The sequence below is a fragment of the Podarcis cretensis genome (genome assembly GCF_951804945.1).
Source record: "Podarcis cretensis genome assembly, chromosome: 2".
Classification (NCBI taxonomy): Eukaryota; Metazoa; Chordata; class Lepidosauria; order Squamata; family Lacertidae; genus Podarcis; species Podarcis cretensis.
This window is the reverse complement of record NC_137171.1, coordinates 112360591-112369806: the sequence shown is the minus strand read 5'-3', so window position 1 is coordinate 112369806 and position 9216 is coordinate 112360591. Positions and strand designations below refer to the sequence as shown.

General features: G+C 42.5%; 1 long non-coding RNA gene across 1 annotated transcript; it reads right to left on the bottom strand.

Moving 5' to 3' along the window:
- Positions 1-450: 450 nt before the first annotated feature.
- LOC307209158 lies at positions 451-8889 on the bottom strand. Its single transcript, XR_013835358.1, has 4 exons — positions 8756-8889; positions 7357-7488; positions 3732-4049; positions 451-578 (listed from the first exon to the last, which is right to left on the bottom strand). It is a non-coding gene; the product is annotated as an uncharacterized lncRNA (long non-coding RNA).
- Between the last annotated feature and the right edge of the window lie 327 nt (positions 8890-9216).

Genomic DNA, 9216 nt, shown 5'->3' with positions numbered 1-9216 from the left:
CAAGATGCTCACATAGCTTTGAGCTCTGCATCTCATGATGGCTTTTCAGTTTTCACAAAACCTTTTTTCCAAATGTGCACTAGCACAAGCTACTCTAAATCGACAGAGTAATCAACCAGGCAGAGGGCCTTCTTGGTAGTGGCACCCGCTCTGTGGAACGCCCTCCCATCAGATGTCAAGGAAATAAACAACTACCTGACTTTTAGAAGACACCTGAAGGCAGTCCTGTTTAGGAAAGTTTCTAATGTTTGATTTTTTATCACATTTTTAATATTCGGTAGGAAGCCTCCCAGAGTGGCTGGGGAAACCCAGCCAGATGGGCGGGGTAGAAATAATAAGTGATGATGATGATGATGTCTGGCATTGCAAAATCTATATCTATATCTATATCTATATCTATATTTATCTATCTATATATATCTACGAAAAGTCCCCAATGAAAACAGAGTGTTGACATTTTGCAATTTTATTATAAAGTAAGATAAGACGAGAAAAATTCAACAACATTTAAAATAATAATAATAATAAGACTGCTAACACTGTAATTACAATGTGGGAGTACATCCAGGACACACCACCTGCAGGGAAAGAAAAAGAAAAGTGGGGTTCAGTAGGTTATTTCTCCTACATATATTAATAGTGAACTCATTATCCGGGTGTGGCTCCATATTAACCAAAAGCAGCATCCATACATAAGGAGGTTTTTATCAGGAGGCTGGAGAAGCACCAAGGTTTGCCTATGTGTTTCCCCTTCGCTTTTGCTTTCCCTAGCTGTTATGTACTGAGTTGAATAGGATCCAAATGCAGCAGTCTGATTGGTCCTAGAACAATAGGATTCAGAATGCAGCAGTCTGATTGGTCCTAGAACAATGCAGCAGTATGATTGGTCCACAGGAACCACCCAATCCAGCTCCAGGTGGAAGTGAATCCACAACCTGATTGGCCTACAGGAGAATCCCGGAATTAGCCAATCACGTGCAGCCCATTGTGTAAATAATGTATATATAGCAGATACTTTGGGGGGACTTTCATTCCTCCTCACCACTATGAGCTGAATAAAGAGCATGAAATCCACAATATTTCACTGGCATATTTCTCCTTTCCACCTCACTTCTAGGCAGCTTTTGTTTCCTTTTTTTACATTTCTGTGCCCCAAATTCCCTCTTTTGTGCGTAAAAGCAGAGCCAGCTGACCACAGCCCTTGCCCTTTCTCTCTAGAACTTCAGAGGAAGTACTGAAATTAAACACCGAGTGTCTTTGTCCAAACAGTCGCAATGCTGGAAAGTTCAAAACAAACATTGTGCAAACATCCAGGTTTAGAGCTCCATCTTAGAAACAATGGGCTGTTTGGGGCATGCCTTAGACCAGGGGTAGGCAGCATAGCTATAGCCAGGATTTTTGTTAGAGCAGGCAGGTCTTGGTTAGGGGGAGCAGGGCAGAACCGACGTGATTGGTCAGTTAAGTATTTCTATTGTTTTACTTGATCTAGGGGGGCAGCTGCCCCCCTGCCCCCCTTGGCTACGCCCATTGTAGTCGGCACGGTGCCCTCAAGACGTTGTCAGACTCCAGCTCCCATCAGACATCATGGTCAGTGGTCAGGAATGATGGGAGCTGAAGTCCAACAACATCAGAGCGGCTGCCACATTCACAACCCCTGATTTAGAGCTTTAGGCTTGCATCCACTGTAGCCCTCAGCCAGTTGTTGCATCAGCCCAAGGACTTACTTCTGCACAGTGGGACTTTCGTCCCTCTTCTCCCCTGTAGCAACATACACCCTGGAAACGTAACCACATTCAATGTGCTTTTTAGCATCGTATAAAAACCACCATTGGCCAGATGGAGCCATTTCCCCCTCCAGTCTTCCTTAGGCCTGTCTAGCGAAAGGCAAGATCTCTGGTTGATTTGTAATACAGTGGTACCTCTGGTTGCGAACTTAATTCATTCCAGAGGTCCGTTCTTAACCTGAAACAGTTCTTAACCTGAGGTACCACTTTAGCTAATGGGGCCTCCCGCTGCCGCCACACAATTTCTGTTCTCATCCTGAGGTAAAGTTCTTAACCTGAGGTACTACTTCCGGGTTAGCGGAGTCTGTAACCCGAAGTGTTTGTAACCTGAGGTGTTTGTAACCCGAGGTACCACTGTATTTGCTTAGAGAAACAAATTTTCTTAACGACTTGTAAGCTACTTTAGCATTACAGAGTTGCACTTTTCACCAAAGGCAGTACAGTGGTACCTCGGGTTACATATGCTTCAGGTTACATATGCTTCAGGTTACAGACTCCGCTAACCCAGAAATATTACCTCGGCTTAAGAACTTTGCTTCAGGATGGGAACAGAAATCGCGCAGCGGCAGCAGGAGGCCCCATTAGCTAAAGTGGTGCTTTAGGTTAAGAATAGTTTCAGGTTAAGAAGAGACCTCCGGAACGAATTAAGTACTTAACCCGAGGTACCACCGTATAAGAAGAACGTAAGACACAGAGCCCTAGCTAAGGGCCATGGATCAGTGCCCTCTTTCGGCTAGAGATGTGCTTGTATTGTTGGCCTCTGTCTGACTCAATAGACAATGGAGTGCGCCTCTGAGGGTGAAGTCAAACTGCTGCATTTGCAGCTCCAAAGTGACCTCCCCAGGATGCAAGCCTGGGCAGCGTGTATGGAGGTCCTGAACTGCTCAGACGACAAGACTCCCCTCTCAACATCCCTGATGTGACCCAAAGGAAAGCAGAGCACCTGCTTGGCTGCAGGAGGTGCCGGAAGGAGGCATACAAGGAGCCATCCAATCATCTTAAGGACTCCACTCTGGATTTGTGAAGGGTTTAGTTCTTTGCCTTGCCTTCTCACAAAGATATCCCACAAGGCAGTGGAGGTTTAGGGTCAGAACTTTCCTTCTCCTAGATGAGCTCTTTTCCTAGGTTGACAAGGGCCGAATTAAGACTACTTAAAATGTTTTTGGTGCTCTATAGTTATCTAATTCAAAATATAAATGACAATAAACTGTAAAAATGTAAAACATTAACATTCTTCGTCTTCTTTTTCATTTATTGTGGGAGCCTTTTTTTTTGTTAAACCTGGTTCAGCTGTACAGTGGTACCTCGGGTTAAGAACTTAATTCATTCCGGAGGTCTGTTCTTAACCTGAAACTGTTCTTAACCTGAAGCACCACTTTAGCTAATGGGGCCTCCTGCTGCCGCTGCATGATTTCTGTTCTCACCCTGAAGCAAAGTTCTTAACCCGAGGTACTATTTCTGGGTTAGCGGAGTCTGTAACCTGAAGCGCCTGTAACCTGAAGTGTATGTAACCCGAGGTACCACTGTACTTAAAAGTTTTTGGTGCCCCTATAGTAGATATCTAATTCAAAATATACGTAAATAACAAAAAACCGTAAAAATGTAAAACATTAATCTCTAGTATTTCTTCTTCTTCGTCTTCGTCTCCTTTTTCATTTATTGTGGGAGACTTTTTTTGGTCAAACCTGGTTCAGCTGTACCATATGGTCCATGGTAAATCCGGCAATGGAAAATTTATGTGGTGTCCCCTTCCCTTTCCCCCCCTTAGCGTTGCTTATTTTGCTTAATGGTTAATCCAGCCCCACCTGCCCCATATAACGATTGTGGATCTACAACAAATGGGCAAGTGCTTTTGACTTCCAACTGTTTTTAAACAATTATAGCACCGCAGAGTCTACACAGACTCCACATCCTCTTATAGCAGAGGTGCGGCACGTAAAAACTTACCTGACACGGTGACATTGATCCAGGCCACACATTTTCCAGAAATGGTGAGAAGCTTATAGATCCTGCCAGCATCTTTGCTTACATTGTATATATGAAAAGTTCCCGTTGTCACGGAAACATTCTCTTTGAAGTAAGTATGGTATGGCTTGCAGACTCCGTCACTAAACTGGCACAGAATGTCCCACTTGGAAGCTGTGTTGTTCCAAATGCAGGTGTCGAAATAAGGTTCTGGAGGTACTGAATCATTAGCAAATTTCACTGTTATTGTCTCCCCTTTTTGCACAGATTTTGAAGTACGATTAAGGCAATTCTCACCACCTGTCAGGGATGGAACCAGAAAGAAGTTTAGTTTCAAATATTATCTCCAGCAGTATCATAAATTCCTTCCAGTTTGAGCTAGTGTACCCAGGTATTTTCCCTCTGCCTGGTTCCCTGTAACTTTGCTTCTCACAGTGAGGGAACCGCTAGAAGGCCCTCGGAGCTGGACCTCAGTGTCTGGGCTGAACGATGGGGGTGGAGATACTCCTTCAGGTATACTGAGCCGAGGCTATTTAGGGCTTTAACGGTCAGCGCCAACACTTTGAAATGTGCTAACAAGCACTGTCTCCCCCCAGTCCTGCCCTGCCCCAAATCCTGGGAACAGTATTACAATTCAGATTTTGGTAACTGCAAGTGAGCAGAATGCTATTGCACTCACATTCTGCGAGGCAACTGGTTTCCCACTAACAGAACAAGATGGCCCCTGGGCCTGATTTAGAAGGCTTTTCCTATTTCAAAAAATCCTTTTACAGTGGTACCTCTGGTTAGTTCGTTCTGGAGGTCCGTTGTTAACCGGAAACTGTTCTTAACCTGAGATACCACTTTAGCTAATGGGGCCTCCCACTGCCGCCGCCACACAATTTCTGTTCTCATCCTGAAGCAAAGTTCTTAACCTGAGGTACTATTTTTGGGTTAGCAGAGTCTGTAACCTGAAGCGTCTGTAACATGAGGTACTATTGTATACTTCCATTTTAGCAGAGCTGCTGAGGCATCTAATCATAAGCCTGCATTTTTATTAAAGCTTATATGTTTAATCAGGGCTTGTATTTTAAAACGAGCTTAAAGATTTTCAAATGTTTTATGCCAGGCAGAAGACCAGCTGCCTAGAAAAACCTTGGCAAGATGTTTTTTCTCCTAGACAAGGGGGCCCCCTGATTTATAGCAGAAAACAATTCTCAAAGTCGTAAAAAGGGAATTACAGGCTGAGAGCCAAGGTTACACTGACCCTACAAATTAAGGGTTGATAAATAGTAAAATGAGCCATATCTTCTTCCTAAGGTTAAAAAGGCCAAGAGCAAATTGAAAAGCAACTGGTCTGGCTGGCAGAAAGAGAGCATTTTTGGGAAGTCTTTTCTAAAGCTGTTTCTTTCTTAAACTAAGATCCTTTTAAGATTTCTTTTCCTTTTAAAAGGTTATTTATGTATTAAATATATTAGTTTAAATATAATTATGCAAAGGATTTAAGAAATGCTAGATTCTTATTTCATATAGTTGTAAGAGTTGTAACCATCCTGAAATTAAGTCAGCCACCAGCCCAGCCGAGCACTCCTGATATATGGTTGTCAGGCCTTTTGTTTAGAAACCTTCAAATGAAGGAGATCTCTCAATGTTGATGTGAACTCAAAATCCTTGACATATGTTTAAGATAAAAATTCAAGATTAACCATCTGTTTTGGAAGGCAATAGGGCAAGGAGGGCAAGAGGTGAGCTGGTAATTAAGATTCCTTGTTGAGACACATGTAAGATATATTACTACTTATTTGTCATTTATAGATAGAAGAATATATAGCTTTTTGATTCCCATAAAAGGACAGAAGGAAATGGGTGTATCTTTTGTGATTGGTTCTAGCAAACAGCCAATAGGAATTTCAACCAGGCTGATTGGACAGAGGCAGCCACAGGAGGAGCAAGGGGGCTGGATTAAGGAAATATAAGTGCTGGCCAGAATGGCAGGAGGCCAGGCCAGAGCTTGGTAACCATATACCACTGTGCCTCATATTTATTTGTCTGACAAATAAATTACTATTTTAATTTCTCTATTGCTGCGTTGAATATTTCATTCCAGCTAAGCGTTAACCACAAGCAGGGTGCTACACTGCTTTCCTTATAAGGTGGCTGCAGGTTATGCTTGTGTGACTGTACAAGCATCTCTTTGTGGCCTTCCGCCTTTCTGCTCTATACTTCCTCAAAAACGCAAGCCCATTGACAGGACAAGTATGAGTGCCGAAGGAAGACTCCAGAGTACACAAAGTGGGAGAAAAATTCAGCACAGCCTTAGAGGGTAGCCAAATAAATCTCCTTGTTGTGTGTGTGGTGCTCCAAAGCCTAGATGTGGCAACACAGCTGTCCCTGGGACATGATTGCACCAAGGGTTGTCATGCTTATTTCTAGAATTCTCAAGAAGCTTAGTTGTAGATCATCTGTGTTAAATGCAGAAGACACCCAGGTTCCATCTCTGAGATCTCAAAAGAAACAGGTAGCAAGAGATGGGAGAGACTCTCTGTTCTACTGCCACCTAAGAACCTGGAGAACCACTTTCAGTTAGAATTCAGAGTATTGCTAGACAGAGATGGAGAATAAATTTGACTCAGTTGACACTGAAAGGCGAATCAACCTCATTCACATTTCCCAAAACGATATGAGAATTGAAACACAGCCTTCCTTCAAAAACCTCACTTCTCTAAAATTTGCAAGGCAGCTCTCTAGCTAAGCAATGTGTACAAAAGAGTATAGCTGGAGTAAAGCTGCACGTATTCCCCAATATAGTGTACAAAAATGCACTACCTTTGGCTAAATGGTCTTGCAAAAATCTGTATATCGGGGAAAATGTGTATATTTGCATACAAGCACAAAACCTGATGAATTTTCATGAGGACTTAACAAAATTGCACACTGGTCTGGAACGAGAGAACTGAAGATTGGAATAATGAGAAACCGAGAAACCAAAAATGACAGATTTGTCCATCTCTGTTGCAAGACCGAAGGCAATTATTATTATTATTATTTAAATTTCTATACCGCCCTTCATCCAAGGATCATAGGGCAATTTGCAAAAACCCACATGCAAAGGGAGAGTGAAACAACCAGCTTCTTTGGGGTTGATTTCTGTTGCAAGAGAACCTGAGAAAACGCTAGTCTGACTTTGTAAAAAGCAGCTCCCTATGTTTTTAGGAAGGGACGTGGGTGGCGCTGTGGGTAAAACCTCAGCTCCTAGGACTTGCCGATCATATGGTCAGTGGTTTGAATCCCCGCGGCGGGGTGAGCTCCCATCTTTCGGTCCCAGCTCCTGCCCACCTAGCAGTTCAAAAAAGTAGATAAATAGGTACTGCTTTGTAGCGGGAAGGTAAAACGGCATTTCCGTGTGCTGTGCTGGTACTGGCTCGCCAGAGCAGCTTCTTCACGCTGGCCACGTGACCCAGAAGTGTCTCCGGACAGCGCTGGCCCCCGGCCTCTTAAGTGAGATGGGCGCACAACCCTAGAGTCGGACACGACTGGCCCGTATGGGCAGGGGTACCTTTACCTTATGTTTTTAGGAAAGGACTTTTGTTGTTGGTTTCTGAAACTCTAATTTCATATTCATACTCACTCATTGGCTCATATCCACAGGCATTTGAGAAGAGGAAATGGGCAGCAAGCAAGGTGAGTGAAAAGCCACAGGAATATCTCCCGCTGAGCAGCATGGCATGATTTTTCAGTGATGCAGGAGCCATCAGAATATCTGGAACAATTCAGACCATAAATAAGATTATTGTAATACACATTGAGAACCAAGAGCGGCTTGTGGGGTGTGTGTGTGTGTGTGTGTGTGTGTGTGAGAGAGAGAGAGAGAGAGAGAGAGAGAGAGAGAGAGCGTGTCTCTATACTTCCATCCTGGCTAGATCTGGGTAGTACTTAAATAGATGACAGAGAATTGCCAGTGGTTTGGAATGTATTAATGCCAGCAAAATTGGTGTATTACAAAGATATCTTTTAAGAAGCACCCCCATAATACTCGCTTTCTGGGAAATTGCTTTTTTTAAAAAAGGCATAGCTGTTAATAATTGAAAGAAAATGTTCTGTTTTGTTTTTTACTGCCAAAATAGAATTGAGAACCAGTTATCTTTCATTTCTTTCCTAGCAAGTACAGAAGCTTCAGTCTCGCTTAGGGCGATCCAGCAAGATGCTCAAAATCTTCTCTCTTTTTTTAAAAAAATAATATTTAGTAAGATTTGGAAATTACAAAAAGAAAAAAGAAAAGTTAAACATACAAAGACAGAAACAAAAACAAAAACACTACACAAAACATTAAATTAACAAAACAAAACAAAAACAATTAAAAACACTTCCAATATTTTCGATCTTAACTTTCATACACTTGTTTCATTGACTTCCTCAATGCCTCCCTTTTTGTATTCCACTTCAATTAACTATTTCAGCAAGTCCTTTCCATCTTCATCTATTTTCTATCTTATAGTTAATTTTAACATATTGTAACCTAGCTTTTCCCCTTTTAATGCATTAACAATCTATCTGTACCTAGTTCCTTCTAACATTTCTGCCAAAGCCATATAGCTTCATTCCACCTTTTTTCTAACATTCATTAATTTTACAATATTTCCGTAAATAATCTTTAAACTTTTTCACAGTCTTCTTCCACCGACTCTTCTCCCTGGTCTCGGATTCTGCCAGTCATTTCCGCCAGTTCCATATAGTCCATCAACTTCATCTGCCATTCTTCCTGGGTGATGCTCAAAATCTTCTCCAGTACATGGAGAAGTAACATAGATGGAAACTGGAAACCCAGCAAAATAAAGGTACCACCACCAACCCGTTTTCGCTCCCCGCACCTTGTCAAGAAATTTGGCAGAATATGACTTGATTCTAAGCTCTGCCCAGGACATTTTTAGTAACATATGCTTACTGAATAATTCCATTTCCCATTATAATTTGAATCAGCAAAGCAAAAGATCTACAAATCCTTTCCCTCCCGCCAGTTATCTCCTCACCTGCCTTCTGAAATATAGGCACACACGAAACTTCTGAGACTCTCCGACAAAACCTTCCCACTTCTCTGAGATCCTGCGAGAAAAGAACCAGCTCTCAAACTGTAGACTCAGAGGGCCAGCGCTGCGTTTTATTCGTGCACAAAAATAGCCCACAGGAAAACCAACTACATTGCTCAACAGATGAAAACATTCAAGAGCTGTCGCCTGCAAATCTCTAAGATGGCGCAGCAAGGCTTGCGTGACACAGCATCCCTGCTACTGAAAACCACCACTTCAGCAATTTGCGCTATCACAGACACAGGAAACCACAAAAGTCACACACCACAAGAAAGCAAGCATCATTGAAAAACCCAATCTCCCAGGCCACTTGCTATCACCACTACAGGATTCTTCTAAAGCACGTGAAGACATGTCTTCCTGCCAGCGTATTGATTGCTATCTCACCTTGATTTTTCAATTTG